This window comes from Macaca mulatta, chromosome 2, assembly GCF_049350105.2.
Source record: "Macaca mulatta isolate MMU2019108-1 chromosome 2, T2T-MMU8v2.0, whole genome shotgun sequence".
In the NCBI taxonomy this organism is placed as follows: Eukaryota; Metazoa; Chordata; class Mammalia; order Primates; family Cercopithecidae; genus Macaca; species Macaca mulatta.
This window is the reverse complement of record NC_133407.1, coordinates 863,129-880,540: the sequence shown is the minus strand read 5'-3', so window position 1 is coordinate 880,540 and position 17,412 is coordinate 863,129. Positions and strand designations below refer to the sequence as shown.

Sequence of the window (17,412 nt, the reverse complement as noted above, 5' to 3'; positions counted from 1 at the left end):
CTACTTCCTGAATTAAGGCCCCAGAGACGCTCACCTAGCTCTGCACAAGTGCATCACTGAAGTTTGAAGCCTTGAATGTGGCCTTAGGGGAGACAGGCCACAGGGAACCCCGGGGAGAGAGCTCGGTGAGACAGGCCACAGGGGGTCCCTGGGGAGAGAGCTCAGTGAGACAGGCCACAGGGGAGCCCAGGAAGAGAGCTCTGTGAGACAGGCCACAGGGGTCCCCGGGGAGACAGCTCGGTGAGACAGGCCACAGGGGACCCCGGGGAGAGAGCTCGGTGAGACAGGTCACTGGGTCCCCGAGAAGAGAGCTCGGTGAGACAGCCCACAGGGGTCCCCGGGGAGACAGCTCGGTGAGACAGGCCACAGGGGACCCCGGGGAGAGAGCTTGGCGAGACAGGCCACTGGGTCCCCGGGAAGAGAGCTCGGTGAGACAGGATGTCCAGCCCATCCTGCTGGACAGGATGGAGGAAGTCAGGGAACAGACAGGGTGGACTGTTGGGGTGCAGGGAGAGGCAGGTGCATGCTGGGAGGTCAGACCCTGTGAGGGCTGTAGGGGCATCAGGTGGAGTGGACTCAGGTGCACCCTCAGTGCACTGGGCAGGTCTCAGGCCAGGGTCCCTGGAACCCGGCTGGGTGATGTGGTTACTCCCGGGGGGCCTGCTGTCAGGTCCTGGCCACCCACCCTGGGCAGCACCATCCCATCTCAGGGCTAGACTTTCTGAGTCCTGAAACAGAACAGTATTGCCCAGGCCTGACAGACTAGGGGGACCTGCCAAGTCCTCCATCCCTAGACCAGCCTCCCACACAGCAGGAACAGTCTCTCACCTTCACCTTCAGGGCACTGACTGATCCTTCTCATTCTAAGGAAGAACTGAGGACCTGCGCCAGACTAGGAGCCAGTCCCCTCCCTAAGTGGGCCTGAGGGAAGCACCATCCCTGTCCCAATCCACTGCAAGTTTCAGCCCAGGAGATACATGGGGAAGGGAGGACGGGGTCTCCCTGCTGGCTGACACTGGAAAAGCAGGACCTGGAAGCAGAGGGAGCGCAGGGTTGGCAGGGGATGCTCCAGGTCCATGGAGAGCTTGGGCTGCACCCAGGGGCTGCCCCTCCTGGGCTAGAGGCTGTGCCCTCTGCAGGATCTGAGAAAGTCCAGTCCTGAGATGGGACAGTGCTGCCCAGGGTGGGTGGCTGGTGCCTGACAACAGTTCCCCAGGGAGTGACCACATCACCTGGCCTGGGTGCAGGGAGCCTGGGCTAAGACCTGCCCAGTGCATTGAGGGTGCATCTGGAACCCACCCCACCTGACACCCCCACAGCCCTCACAGGGTCTGACCTCCCAGCATGCACCTGCCTCTCCCTGCACCCCAGCTGCCCACCTGCCTGTTCCCTGGCTTCCTTCATCCTGTGCAGCCCATAGACTTTGACCATCTCTCTGGCCACTCTGGCCCTTCCTTTAACTTTGTCCTGTCAGGATCTCTGAGCAAGATCTCACCAGGTCCATCCAAACACCTGCTTTGTCCACTTTTGACTGGGCTGTTGGGCTCCTCTGGGCCATCCCAGCTGTCCACGGGGCCCACATTGCACCTGTGATCTCCCAGCAATGCTCATCATCCCCCAATGACAAAGCCCCTGCTGGCCACACCCCACACATCAGGTCCTCCCCAGTCAAACCCTGACTGATTAGACCCCCATCGGGAGGCCCCACTAACCAGATCTCCACTGCCAGGCCCACAATGACCAGGACTCCACTGAAAAGTACCTTACGGACAAGGCCTCACTGACCAGGTTCCTCTGATCATGACCCCATTGCCTGGCCTCACAGATGAGGCCCCACTGACCAGGCCTCCAGGGAACAGGCTGCCACTGACCAGGCCCCTACTAACCAAGCCTGAGGTGACCAGATGCCCCTGACCTTGACCTAGTGAGTAGACGCCACTGAACAGGCACCCACTGCTGAGATCCCGCTGACCAGGTCACCCCGTATACCAGTGCTACAAAAGCCACAACTGACCAAGTCCTCTCTGACCAGGCCCCCGTTGATTAGGTTCTACTGACCAGGCTGCCCTGACCAGGGCCCCACTGACAAGGGCCTCACTGATGAGGACACACCCACCAGACCCTGCTGACTAGGTCCCTGTGACCAGGCCTCCACTGAATAGCACCCCTTGACCTGGTCACCAGTGACCCAGCCCATGCTGACAAGGCTACCACTGAGCCCCAGCTGACCAGGTCTCCACTGACCAAGTCCCGTAGCCCAGGTTTGCACTGACCAGACACCAAACAACTGGGTGCCACTGGTCCCCACTCACCAAGACCCCACTACTAGATCCCCCTAATGTGACCCTCTCTAAACAGACCCCTGCTGACCATGCCCCCATTAGATAGGCCTCACTGACCAAGTCCTATCTGACTAGGTCCACTGACCAGGCCCACACTGATCAGGCCCCTCTTAACCATACCAGAAGGCCAAGCAGCAATGAGATGTTTAATATGCTAGGAGTAGGAGCAAGACAGAGAGAGGAAAGAGGTGCCACATCTTGTTATAAGACCAGATCTCATGAGAACTCACTATCAGGAGATCAGCATCAAGAAGATTAACCATTGGTGAAGGATCCAACACCCACACCACTGCCCAGTGTTTTCAGGCAGTAGCCTGCTGCAGAGGCAAAGCCTCTAGGAAGACCTCTGCTAGGGCAGTGCAGAAGGAAAATATGGGCTTGGAGCCCCCACACAGGAGGCCACCACCCTCCAGAGCCCAGATTCAGACTAACCAATGGCTCACACCCTCAGTATGGAAAACCTACAGGCAGTCAACGCTAGCCCAGTCCATGAGAGCAGCCATGGAGGCTAAAACCTGCAAAGCCACAGGTGCACTGTCCTAGTAGAGGTTTTCCATGAGCCTCTGCCTCTGCATCAGATTACTCCCCCTTCCTACTACCTACCACCCTCAATATTTGCATGGTGGGAAAGCAGTTTTCCTGCCAGTGAAGTCTCCTTATTACACACAGCATCATGAAGAGCAGTGTTGCCATAGACATCCTTAACGTTTAACATCATGAAGAGCAGTGTTGCCGTAGACATCCTTAACGTTTAACATCATGAAGAGCAGTGTTGCCGTAGACATCCTTAACGTTTAACATCATGAAGAGCAGTGTTGCCGTAGACATCCTTAACGTTTAACATCATGAAGAGCAGTGTTGCCGTAGACATCCTTAACGTTTAACATCATGAAGAGCAGTGTTGCCGTAGACATCCTTAACGTTTAACATCATGAAGAGCAGTGTTGCCGTAGACATCCTTAACGTTTAACATCATGAAGAGCAGTGTTGCCGTAGACATCCTTAACGTTTAACATCATGAAGAGCAGTGTTGCCGTAGACATCCTTAACGATTAACATCATGAAGAGCAGTGTTGCCGTAGACATCCTTAACGTTTAACATCATGAAGAACAGTGTTGCCGTAGACATCCTTAACGTTTAACATCATGAAGAGCAGTGTTGCCGTAGACATCCTTAATGTTTAACATCATGAAGAGCAGTGTTGCCGTAGACATCCTTAATGTTTGGATTGGCACCATGTTCCAGCAGAATAATGGAACACGTCTCTTCCTGGCAATGTGCAGCCTATCAGTGTTAGGTGAAAAATTAGACTATAAATTCTAAGAATTCAAAATACATATTCCACAGGTTTCACCAACTAGTTATATTTAAATGAGATAAATTCGTTTTAATTCTATGTATTTAGTGAAATCTATGTCATGCCAAAAGAGTTGGCTACCATACACCTTCATTAAAGGTGTCCTGTTCAGTCTGTCACAGATGTCAATCTGGCATTTTCTGCTCAGCAAGAGAGTGAGCACTTCCACACAGCCATGCACACAGGCCAAATGTAGAGCAGTCCTATGAGAGCGAGAGGAGTTTTCAGGAAATTATAAGCAATATCTCAAAACCTACACTGCTTTATGTAACTGCAAACATAGAAGAGCATGTTATTCCTCTGCCTTCAAAACAAATAATTTTCTTTTGAAGAAAGTGCAATATTTATTAGCTCTTATTGCTCACTACCTTAATGAAACAGCAGCCTATTTGGATAGAATGAGCTTGGTGTTTGGATTCAGTTCAACTAGGACTTGAATTCTACTTGGAACTCGGTCACTTACCAGCTATTGCTTAGCCTTTCTGTGCTTCATTTTTCTCATTAATAAAGTAAAGACGACAATAGCAGCTAGCTCACAGGACACCATTGTGATGTTTAAATGGGAATCTATGTAAAGTATTTAGAACCATTTCTAGAACAAGCAACAACTCAATAATTGTTAGATTGTTGTTTTTTTGAGACAGGATCTTGTTCTGTTGCCCAGGCTGGAGTGCAATGGTTTATTACATATATTTCATATATTACCTCACTGCAACCTGGAACTCCTAGGCTCAAGCGATCCTCCTGCCTCAGCCTCTTGAGTAGCTGGGACCACAGGAGCACACCAGCATGCTCAGCTAATTATTAAAAAAAATTATAGAAAGAATCTCATTTTGTTGCCCAGACTGGTCTCAAATTCCTGGCATCAAGGAAACCTCCCATACTTCTATATCTATTGTCACCTTCAATGGTCACATATTATTCCCTCCTATGGATGCAACTGAAACTCATTTATAGGACACATTCTGTGGGTTTTTGTTAACATAAATGCTGAGAAAAACAAAGTACGTGTATCTCTATTTTCTAAAGGTGTTTTAATACAATAGAATTGATGTGTAAAGGGTATATACATTTTTAAAATGTAGTAATTACCACCAAATTATCTATTTGAAAAGTCATCAGCAACTTAAACTTTAAGCAGCAGTATAAGGACCACTGCTCTTTATTCTCACAAACATTGTGGATAGAAAACAGTTTCATTCCTCTTTTAACTGAAATTGTTTTACGAGAAATACTAAGGATTTTTTGCTATGTAGATACGTAAATGGTGGATCTGCAAAACAGTACTTAGCTCACTTTTAGAGTTCTTTTCTTGTGGATTTGATTGGAAAGAATTCCCTGTAAAATGAAGATGTGCTTTTTATCTGTGTGTATATATATATATAATATCAGTAATTTATACAATTCTTTATATGTATGTTCACTTATATATAATAATATATATGATAAAAAATAAATTCCCAGTAGGATGAAGATACACTTTTCATCTGAATTTCTATTTATATATATATTAGTAAAAACATATATATAGTAAATGTTTTTCAAGTATGTTATCTTTTGTTAATTTTTTTCTGATACACAAGGGGGTTTTAATTTTTTTTTCTTTTTTATTTTCTTGAGACGGAGTCTCACTCTGTCGCCCAGGCTGGAGTGCGGTGGCACCATCTCGGCTCACTGCAACCTCCACCTCCCAGGTTCAAGCGATTCTCCTGTCTCAGCCTCCTGAGTAGCTGGGACTACAGGCGCCTGCCACCATGCCAGGCTAATTTTTTGTATTTTTAGTAGAGATGGGGTTTCACTGTTAGCAAGGATGGTCTCAATCTCCTGACCTCATGATCTGCCCACCTCAGCCTCCCAAAGTGCTGGGATTACAGGGGTGAGCCACCATGCCCAGACTCGGGGTTTTAATTTTTAGTTAGCTAAATCGACCTTCAGAATGCCTGCTTGTGAGGTCATTCTTAGGAAGGCCTTTGGCAACATAAAATGTACCTGTATAAATAAGCATTTGTGTTTTCTTCTGGTACTTTTCTCATTTTGCATATGTAAAAATTTCAATCTGTATTCCATCAGGAACTCATTTTTGTGACATAAAATTTCATTAGTTTTCTTCAAAGAGCAGGCATTTTATTAATAACTCAACTGTTCCTACTCATCTGAAATGTTACCATTATCAATCCTTACATCTATATCTTACATATAGTTCAGTGTTTCTGGATTTCCATTCTGTTCCATGTATTTATGTCTTTTCAGCTGTTAGTAAACAATTGTGGGAATTAATAGCACATTCTGATATCTAGAGGAGCAAGTCTTTTTCACTCCGTTATAAAAATTTTTAAATGTCATCACGATAGTAAGATAGACAGCAGGTGTCATGCAAAAATGGTAAATCCTTGATATTTTCATTCGGTTTATGTAAAACTGATAAACATAGAAAGAGCTCATGTTTTGAGAAAACGGAGTCTTCCCATTCAAGGAACCCACCTCCCACTTCCAAGTGTGTCTCTGAGAAGCCCCAGTAAAGAACCTGACTACATGGGTGGATTCAGGTGTAAAACCGACCCAGGCTTTTATCTGAGAACTTCTCACCTGCTGAACATGACTCACGGTATTTTTGACATGGGAATGAGTTCTCATTAGGCACCTCTAAGGAAGGAGACCACTACTACTCCTGCTGCCCTCCTCCCCCCACCTTGCCTAGTTCACAAGACAGGAGGAAAGAGAGAAAAAAACAAAAGTAAGATAAATAGCCAGACAACCTTGGCAACACCACCCAGCCCTAGGAGTTAAAAAAAGTAATAACAATAACATCAACCCCTCACCTAAACTACTTGTGTTATCTGTAAATCCCAGACACTGTATGGAAAAAAAAAAAAGCACTGTAAAACTTTTTGTTCTGTTAGCTGATGCATGTAGCCCCCAGTCATGTTTCCCACGCTTGTTCGATTTATCACGACCCTTTCACGTGGACCCCTTAAAGTTGTAAGCCTTTACAAAGTCCAAGTGTTTCTTTTTCGGGGAGCTTGGCTCTTAAGACGCAAGTCTGCCGACGCTTCTGGCCAAATAGAAAACCTCTTCCTTCTTTAATCCAGTGTCTGAGGAGCTTTGTCTGTGGCTTGTCCTGCTACATTTCTTGGTTACCTGACTGGGAAGTGAGGTGATTAATGGACGGTCGAGGCAGCCCCTTAGGCAGCTTATGCCTGCCCTGTAGAGCATCCCTGTGGGGGACACTGGTCAGCTTGAGCAATGTGGATCCTGAAAGAGCTCCCGGGTAGCATTTGCCTCGGTGAAACTCCTCGTCAGAGCAGTGCACAGCAGGCCCCTGTGGAGGATCAAGACAGTGGCTGAACACCGGGAAGGAACTGGTACTTTAAGTCCGGACATCTGAAACTTGGTAAGACTGGTCTTTGGAACTTGCCCACTCCATCTGAGTGGAAGCGTGGCCTGATCACCCACGGCCTGCCTGTACCCGGCACTTTGGCTTTTGTTTTTGACTTGAATTAACTGCTTGATACTTTGGTTTTGGTTCTGATTTTGACTTGGCTTAAATTGCTTGACGAACAGGTGCGCTTTTAACAACACTTTGGTTTTAGTTTTTATTTTGATTTAGTGTGAATTAGATGAGCGAGTCATCTTTTACCCTTTCCTTCTTATAGTGTGAATGTTGTTTTGTCTCAAGAGAAAAATAGGTCAGACACAAAAGTAAGCCCACTCTGCTAGGAACTGTCAAAAAGAAAAATAAAATAGGAAAGTCATCAAATCATCAAAACTTACTCTATTAAAATGCATGTTACAGAACCCTGGGAAAGGTTTTGCAGATTATAGAGTTAAGTTAACCCCTCAGAGGTTAAGACCTCTGTGTGAATTAGAACTGCCCTCTTTTGGTGTTGGATGGCCCACTGAAGAAACCATAGACAAGGAACAATTGACCGTGTATTTAAGGTGCTGACAGGGGTCGGAGGACAGCCAGTGTACCTAGATCAAGTTCCTTTATATTGACTCATGGTTAAATATAGACAAAACCAGCATATTTTTAGCCCTGTTTAACAGCTTATTGCAAAAAAAGCCAAAAGTAAAAGAGCAGCTTCGCCAGCAGACACAGAGTTAAAAAGGGAGTCCGAGAAACAGCAAGAGAAGCCAGTTTTGCAAGAGCTGCCAGAGATAATAGAAATTCTTTCTCCACATGTCCCAGCCTACTCCACTTTACCAAGGCCAAAAGCCCCCTCAGAAACAAGATTCAGGAGCTAACACACCCCAGGTCTCACCTCGAAGGGGAAGATCGGAGCCTCAAGAGGCCAAGGAAGGAAGTCAAGATAGTCAAGTGGCCGTCTCGGATCTGGTCTTGCTCAAGCTATTCAAATGCCTCTCAGGGAGACGGGAGGACCTGTCTATTATAATGACCAGGCCCACATCTGGGGGGACAACAGACCTTCATCTATCAGCCCTTTTCAACCATTGATCTACTAAACTGGAAACACCCTGAACCCGCCGCCTTGCTCCCGGCAGCTAGAGCCCTGTCGACATGACTGTGTAGAGGTGTTGGACTCAAGTTTACTCCAGCAGACCTGACCTCCGGGACCAGCCTTGGGCATCAGTAGACCAGGAGCTATATGTGGACGGGAACAGCTTCATCAACCCACAAGGAGAGAGATGTGCAGAGTGTGCGGTGGTAACCCTGGACACTGTCGTTAAGCTGAGCTTATTGCTTTAATTCGGGCCTTAGAACTCAGTGAAGGTAAGACTGTAAACATTTACACTGACTCTCGGTGTGCCTGTTTAACCCTCCAGGTGCATGGAAAATTATATGAAGAAAAGAGCCTGTTAAACTCTAGGAAAAAGGGAAAAAAAGACCCAGAGAATGCAGCTCAGCTTCAGCATTTGCAGAGGTACTGAGAAGCACTTCTGCAGAGGCTAAGAGTTAGTAGAAAAAAGCAAGTAATACAAAAAACGATTTCAGAAATGCTTCGAGGAGCTGACAAAAGCCTAAGTCAGTTTTATAAGAGATTCTGTAACAGAATCTCTGGCTTTATACACCATTTAACCCTGAGGCTGCTGAAAATCAGTATATAGTGAATACTTCATTTGTAAAGCAATCCCATGGTAACATCAAGCAGAGGCTGCAGGCATGAATACCACCTAGTCTATCAAAAAACTAGCCGGGCGAAGTGGTGGGTGCCTGTAGTCGCAGCTACTCGGGAGGCTGAGGCAGGAGAATGGCGTGAACCCGAGAGGAGGAGCTTGCAGTGAGCTGAGATCCGGCCACTGCACTCCAGCCTGGGGGACAGAGCAAGACTCCGTCTCAAAAAAAAAAAAAAATAAATAAAAAAATAAATAAAAGTGGCCTTTGAGGTGTATGCTAACTGTAACCAAGGAACAAAATTGGGAAAGAAAAAAAAAAGACTAAGATTAAGTGTAAAGAAGAAAAATTAGCAGTGTGAGAGGACGTGGACGTGAATGTAAATGTGAAAGAAGTCAAGTTAGGCAAGGATTCAAGAGCCGGACAAGGCAAGAGAGAGATTAATGTGCAAGATGCAAAAAGAAAGGACACTAGAAGGGTAAATGTTCAAAAGGCAGTAAAGGAAATGGCCAAGGCTGCAAGACAAATAGGCCATCGGCCAAGGGCTGCCATACCTTGGAGGAACCAAATACTGATCTGATCAGACTGACAGGAGCTGAAGAATGTAAAGACTAGGGCAGACTATGCACCTTCTCATTAGGCTCCCAGGAGCCCATGGTCACATTAGAAGTTAAAAACAGCAAGATTCTGCTGTATCTGGATTCCAATTTCTCACTGAAGCCTAAGCCATTAAATGGAGTTACAAGTGGGGGAGGCGGGGGGAGAAGAACCCCTCCTCTAAGAAACTTAAACAGTAAAAAGAGCAATACCTTGTGAAAACTTGCCTATAGACTTTACAGAACTGCCCCAGGCTGGAGACTATCAGTACATGCTAGTGCTTGTTTGCTCATTTAAGATAAAATCAGGTTTTTGCCTATGGTCCTCCTCCGAGTCAGGTGCACCTCCACCAAATAAACTAGGTATTTGCCCTATAAGATTTTGTTTGGTCGGCCACCCCCAAATCATAGGTCAAATTAAAGGTGACCTCCAGAAACTAAAGAAATTAACCTTAAGAAAGCAAATGCAGGTAAAAATAGCCATACAAAATGTTCATAATTAAATAAATGAAAATGCCTATAAGCCTGATACCCCTTTAAATCTAGCGACTCTGTTTAAAGTAAAATCTAATTTTTCTAGGACCGATATAGAATTGGCTCTATACTGTAACCTTGTCCACTCCCACTGCTGTTAAAGTTGCAAGTGTTGTGTCTTGGATCCACTACAGTCAGCTAACACTGGCAACTCAGGACAAGTGGACCAGCCAGCAGGACACAGATCATCCAATCTGGCTGATCCTGAGACAAGACCAAGCTGCTGCTGAGGACGACAGCCCTGTTCTGGTCACTCCAGAGGTTGACCAGTCTACGCATGGCTGAAGCTTGAGGAGACAACAAGCCCTGTTCTAGTCACACACCGGCAGCTGACTAGTCTATGCACGGTCATAGCTTGAGGACTCATCAAGCAAGTAAATGTAGTTAAAAATCTTAATAGTTTTCCTGCAATACTGTTTTCCTATTGTTTTGTCGCTGTATTCAACCTTTTTCCCAGGTAAGGACCTCTTTTGTTCTTGCTGTACATTGTTTTCTTGCTGTTACCCCCCATAACCATGCTAGAAGAAATGCCTATATAAGGTGTCCCCACTGTACACATACTACTTAGGAAACTCAGACCTGTCCAGCCCAGCAACAATTCCGAGTCTTATAGTCATTCTTTAAACATATAAACCAGAAGTTACCAGAACCTCTTCCTTTAGCAAAAACAGAAAAAGCCTATTTGCTCAGTTGGCTGAAAACATTGCTGGCAGCCTGGATATTTCTTCATGTTATGTTTATAAAAAGGCTAACATAAGAGACCAACGGCCTTGAGAAGCAAAAGAGTTAATGCCTCAAGATAACTTTAACTAACTCTTTCCCCAAACAGATGCCCCAAGTTCAAGTATCTGGCTCTTAAAAACTTCTGTTATTAAAAAATACTGTGTTACTCGCTAAGAAAAAGCGTTTAAGACCCAGTGACAAAACTAACCTGCTTAGGACACGACAAAGTTGATGCATGTGCCTGTACAAGTTTAACACAGATTTGATCCTAGGTCTTCATTTAGAAAATAGTTTCCAGCTATAAAAATTTAAAACCCTCATTATGTTCTTCCCGCCATCTTGGCTCCTGTGGAGGCCTGCTGGGAATGGGGCTTCTAAAAGGAACTATGTCTGGAAGGCTGTGGTCCAAGGCCATTTTTGCTGGCTATAAGCGGGGTCTCCAGAACCAAAGGGAGCACACAGCTCTTCTTAAAATTGAAGGTGTTTATGCCCTAGATGAAACAGAATTCTATTTGGGCAAATGATGCGCTTATGTATACAAAGCAAAGAACAACACAGTGACTCCTGGCGGCAAACCAAATAAAACCAGTCATCTGGGGAAAGGTAACTCCTGCCCATGGAAACAGTGGCATGGTTCCTGCCAAATTCTGAAGCAATCTTCCTGCTAAGGCCATTGGACACAGAATCCGAGTGATGCTGTACCCCTCAAGGATTTAAACTAATGAAAAATCAATAAATAAACGTGGATTTGTGCTCTTGTAAAAAAAAAACCCTCATTATATTACTGGTAATAGAAAGTTGCTTGCTGCTCCCCTGTGTATTACACTTGCTCCTTCAAATGATAAAAGGTTTTGTAGCTACCATGGTTTATCAGAAAACTTCAGCACAAGTGTATTACATAAAACACTATCGCTCTGTCTCCCAAAGAGACTCAGAAAGTAAAAATAAAAGTGAGAACTCCCACTAATTAGTGAAAATTCTCAAAGGGGGGATAAGGAAGGAGACCACTACTACTCCTGCTGCCCTCCTCCCCCCACCTTGCCTAGACATAAGACAGGAGGAAAGAGAGAAAGAAACAAAAGTAAGATAAATAGCCAGACAGCCTTGGTACCACCACTCGGCCCTAGGAGTTAAAAAAAAGTAATAACAATAACATCAACCCCTGACCTAAACTACTTGTGTTATCTGTAAATTCCAGACATTGTAAGAATAAAAAAGCATTGTAAAACTTTTTGTTCTGTTAGCTGATGCATGTAAGCCCCAGTCACGTTTCCCACGCTTGCTCGATTTATCACGACCATTTCACCCTTAAAGTTGTAAGCCTTTACAAAGGCCAACTATTTCCATTTCGGGGAGCTGGCTCTTAAGACGGGAGTCTGCCCACGCTCCCGGCGGAATAAAAAACCTCTTCCTTCTTTAATCCGGTGTCTGAGGAGTTTTGTCTGCAGCTCATCCTGCTACACCTCCACGACCCCATGTTTTAAACGTGTATAGGCTTAACTTTGTGAGTTAAATCACTCAAATTCTCCACCAAGTGCTCCAGGCGGGGAGTCGCCAGCGATGGAAAGCAGCTGAGGCTCCGCTTGGCTCCGCTGCTCCGAAGGTGCCTGGCGCCCTCCAAGGCCCCCGTCCCGGGGGCTGCGGGGCTGCCGGGCCTGGGGACCCCTCCCACCCCGGGCTGAGCTCCCGCCACCCGTCCTTCCTGTCGCGGGCATCCACGTCCGGGCTCCTGCGCGCCAGGCAGCTCCGCCTCCGCGGCCTCGCCCTTGATGGCCGCCCTGTGGGTCTTCCGCAGTTCCGCGTCCCTGGTGTGGGACCCGGGACCCGCGTACTCGTGGTGGACGGAGCCCAGGACCGCCTGGCCCAGGCGTCTCCCCAAGTTGAAGAGCTTCCTCATGGGGCGACTTCTCCTCAGACGCCCACCAGGGGCTCCTGAGCCGCCGCGGCTCCTCGTGGCCTTTGCATCCTCACCCACCCCCAAACCCGCGATGTAGCTCAGAATCCGCGACCCGGCCCGGCCCACCCACCACAGCCTTCAGCAGCGACACTCGCAGCCTTCGACCTCTCAGACCGAGGGAGCCCCGCGAAGCCGTTAGGCGCGCGCCTGCCCCTCAGCGCCCGCGCAGACTCCGGAAGCCGCTCCCAAGCCCGCGCGACCGGCAGGGGGAGGCCGGCAGGGGGCGGCCGCAGCTCCAGCGCAGGCGCCGGGGGCTTGCGGGTTCTCCTGGGCTCGCCCGGGACGTCCGGGAATCGCAGGCGCCCAGCCCGCCCGGCCTCCGCTGGCGGGGCCCTCCGCAGCCACCGGGGATGGGGCTGAGGGCCAGTTCCCGCCCCGGTGCAGCCGCCGCCGGGCAGATCTCCCGGCCTGTCCGCAGCCGCGGCGACATCCCGCCCTGGTTCTGGGAGGCCGAGAGCGCCAGCGAGCTTGGGAGTGGCCAGGCCGCTGCGAGCAGGCAGAGGGCGCCCGCAGTTTGAGCGCCCGGGCGGCGGAGCGTGGCTCGGACGGCCTCTGGATCCCGAGTGCACCTGGCCTGAGAGCCTGCCAGGCCTGACCCTGCCCGGCTCCTCCTCTGCCGGAGCTCGGGACCACTAGCCAGGCGCCCTCCGCAGTCGCCGGGAATGGGGCTGAGGGCGGGTTCCCGCCCCTGTGCAGCCGCCCCAGGGCAGACCGCCTGGCTTGGCCGCAGCAGCTGGGACATCTGGCCCCAGTTCTGAGATGTTGGGAGTGCGGGCTGAGATGTCGGGGGTTGCCTGGAGGCTGCTGCCTGCACACAGAAGGCGGCTGCAGCTTGGGTGCACAGGCGGGCTGGAGGGGCATGGCCTGGGCGGTCCCGGGATCTCCAGCGCGCCCAGGCTGAGGGTCCCCAGGACTTGCCTCCCGCCCCACTCCTCCACCGCAGGGAGTTCGGGGCCGCTGGCATGGGCACTTGGCAGCCACCCCGATGGGATTGAGCGCCAGGTTCTCAGTTCTCGCCCCTGTGCAGCCGCCGCCGGGCAGAATGCCTGGCTTGGCTGCAGCCACCGGGACACCTGGCCCTGGTTATGCGACGCTGGGAGTTCGAGCAGAGCAGGCTCGGGAGTTGCCAGGCGGCTGCTGCCTGGACACAGAGGGCGACTGCAGCTTGGGCGCCCAGGCTGCGGAACATGGTCTGGGTGGGCTCCGGAATGCGTGCGCTCCAGGCCTGTTGGCCCCTACTGGGCCCGCCCCGCTCCTCCTCTGCTGGAGCCTGGAGCAGCTGGAATGGCCACTCTGAAGTCACCGGGGATGGAGTTAAGTTTTCTTATCCCACGCATGCACACAAAAAAGTAACTATTATCTGAGGTAATTAACGCGTCGATTGACTACATTTTGGTAATCATTTCAGAATGTGCATATAGATATAAACACATCACACTGTACACCTTGAATATGTACAATTTTTATTTCTCTGTTATACCTCAGTAAAGCTGAAAAAATTAACAGGATTGAAAGGATAACCCCACAGTTCTATAGTAGTAGTTGGACACTTCAATACCTCATCTTAATTAATGGATAGAAAAACCAGATAGAAGCTTCATGAGAAGTGGAAGACTTGAACAACCGTATAAGCCATTTAGAGCTCATACACATATACAGAACAGCCCACCCAACAACAGCAGAATATACATTCTTTTCAGGCGGACATGGAACTTCCTCTAGGATAGGCCATATCTTCGTCCGCAAAATAGGTCCTAAAATGACTTTTAAATCATTTTAAAAAGCTTGAAATAATACCAAATATAATTTACAACCACAATGGAAGAAACAACAGATACATAAAAAATGAAAACTCGAAAATTCACAAATATGCAGAAATTAAACAGTACACTCTTAAACTACCAGTGAGTGAAGGAATAAACCACAAGTGAAGTTATAAAACATCTTGAGACAAAATAAAAACAAAACATACCAAAATGTATTGAATACAGTGAAAGGAGAGTTCAAAGGAAAATGTATGAATATAAACAACTACATTTAAGAAAAAAATCTCAAATCAGTAACCTCATTCTATACCTAACGGCAGTAGAAAAAAACAAACAAACAAAAAAGACTAAATCCAAAGCTAGAAGAAGGAAAGAAATAATAAAGATTAGCACATAAATCAATAAAATAGAAGGTTGGAAAGCAGCAGAAATAAACATAGCTAAAAGTTGATTCTTTGAAAGATCAAACCTTTCACTATATTGACTGAACAAAAGATGGAAGACTCAGTATTAAAATCATAAATGAAAGTGGCATTGCACCTTAAGAGAACTGAAGGGGCAATATAGGCCACAAAGGCTTCAATTGTTAGGCAAGTCATACTCCGAGCTGGGCTTGGAGCCAGTGGGATGTGGACGGTGGGGAGAATGTGGCCTCCTGAGACACCAGCCAGAGCAGCTAAGGGAGTGCTCACAACACCACTCCCTCACCCAGCAGCAGCTACACAACACAAAGAAACTTGTGAATTTGGGAGAGGGAGAGCACAGTGACTGGGGAATTTAACATTAAACTCAGTGCTGCCATGTCAGTAAAGACCTGGCAGAATTCCTCACCTGCTGACTAAAGAACCCCTGTACCCAGAATAAAAACAGTGATACCCAGGCAATACTCCGTGGGCACTGGGCTCTGAGAAGTACCAACTTCATGTGTGACTCAGCACATTTCCAGCTGTGGTAGCTATGGTGAAAGACTTCTGTTTGAGAAAAGCAGCAGGGAAAGTAAAGGGAACTCTGCGTTGCACCTGATATACCAGCTCAGCCACAGTGACATAGAGCACCAAGCAGATTCTTAGATTCCCTGAGTCCAGGCCTAGGGGATTGGTCAGCATTTCTGCACTTGTCCTGGGCCAAAGGTCGAGACCCAGGCATTGCAGAATTTATCCCAAGCTAACCAAAGAGTCCTTGGGCTTTAAGTGAGAAATTGATGATGATTTGGCAGAACCCCCCCACTGGGCCGGTGGTGTTGGCAGTCATAGGAGAGGCTCTTCTGCCTGCAGACAGGGGAAGGAAGAGTAGAAAATACTTTGTCTTACACCCTAAGTGCCAGGTTAGCTACAGTAAAATAGAAGAGCAGGTAAATTTTGAAGATTCTGTGCTTTAATCTCTGGCTCCCAGACAGCATCTATGGACCCACTTATGGCTAGGGGAACTTGCCTCCCTATAGGCAGAGACACAAACCTGGCTGGCTTTGCCATCTGCTAATCATACAGTCCTAGGGCTTTGAATAAACTTACATGGTAGCCAAGTAGTGGTTACAGGGGGCCTTGGGTGAGACCAAGTTCTGTGCTTACGTCAGGTGTGAACCAGCACGGTCTCAGTGGTAGTGGCCACAGGGGTGCTGTTACCCCAACTCCAGCTCCACATGCCTCAGCACAGAAAGAGCCTCTGCTGGTTTGAGAGAAAGTAAGGGAAGAGAATAAGAGTCTCTAGTTGATAAATCAAGAGAATTTTTCCTGATGTTAATCCAAGGTCACCAAGGCAGTACCCCTATGTGTTTGCGTAAACTACTGTGTTATTGGGTTTGGGACCTAAGTCTCTTTGAATACCTGGAAAGTGTTTCCAAAAAGAATGGGCACAAACAAGCCCAGACTGTGAAGACTACAATAAAGACTGAACTCTTCAATGCCCAGATATAGATGAACATCTACAAGTATCAAGACCATCCAGGAAAACATGACCTCACCAAACAAGCTTAAAAAGGCACCAGGGACCAATCCTGGAAAAACAGAGATATGTGACCTTTCATACAGGAAATCCAAAATAGCTGGTTGAGGTAATTCAAAGAAACGTAATGTAACACAGAGAAGGAATTCAAGATTCTGTCAGATAAATTTAACAATGAAATTGAAATTTTAAAAAAAGGCAAAATTCTGAAGTTAAAATGCAATTGTCATACTAAGAATTCATCAAAATTACTTAAAAGAATTGATCAAGGAGAAGATAGATTTAGTGAACTTGAAGACAGACTATTTGAAAAGACAAAGTCAGAGGAAACAAAAAAGAATAAAAAATAAAGCATGCCTACAGAATCTAAAAAATAGCCTCAAAATCAAAATCTAAGAGTTATTGGCCTTAAAGAGGTGGTAGAAAAAGAGATAAGAGTTAAACATTTATTTAAAGAAATAATATTAAATAATATTAAACAATTCCCCAACATTCGATATCAACATTCGAGTACAAGAAAGTTACAGAACATTAAGCAGATTTAACCCAAAGAAGACCACCTTAAGGCACTTAACTGAACTCCCAAAAGTTAAGGATAAAGAAATGATTCTAAATGACGAGTTGATGGGTGCTGACGAGTTGATGAGTGCAGCACACCAACATGGCACATGTATACATATGTAAAAAACCTGCACGTTGTGCCCATGTACCCTAGAACTTAAAGTATAATAATAATAATAAAAAGAAATGATTCTAAAAACAGCGAGAGAAGAGACACAAATAACATTCAGTGGAACTCCAATACATCTGACAGCAGACTTTTCAGGGGAAAATTTACAGTCTGAGAGAGTGGCATGACATATTAAAAAAGCTGAAGGAAAAAAAAAGAATAATGTATCTGGTAAAAAGTCCTTTAAACTTGATGGAGAAATAAGAACTTTTCCTGACAAACAAAAACTGAGGTATTTAATTCACACCAAACCTGTCCTACAAGAAATGCTAAAGGGAGTTTTTAACCTAAAAGAAAAGAGTCAGTGAGCAATAAGAAATCATCTGAAGATACAAAACTCGCTAGTAATAGCACATGGAAAAACACAGAATATTATAACATGGTAATTATG

The 17,412-nt window shown here is 46.8% G+C and overlaps 3 pseudogenes; 1 reads left to right on the top strand and 2 right to left on the bottom strand.

Annotated features, from left to right (window-relative positions):
* Positions 1 to 1,456: 1,456 nt before the first annotated feature.
* Positions 1,457 to 12,524, bottom strand: LOC114676190 (uncharacterized; annotated as a pseudogene).
* LOC144338960 (large ribosomal subunit protein eL33 pseudogene) lies at positions 10,955 to 11,397 on the top strand (annotated as a pseudogene).
* Positions 12,525 to 12,622: 98 nt separating the features above from the next.
* Positions 12,623 to 14,949, bottom strand: LOC114676116 (uncharacterized; annotated as a pseudogene).
* Between the last annotated feature and the right edge of the window lie 2,463 nt (positions 14,950 to 17,412).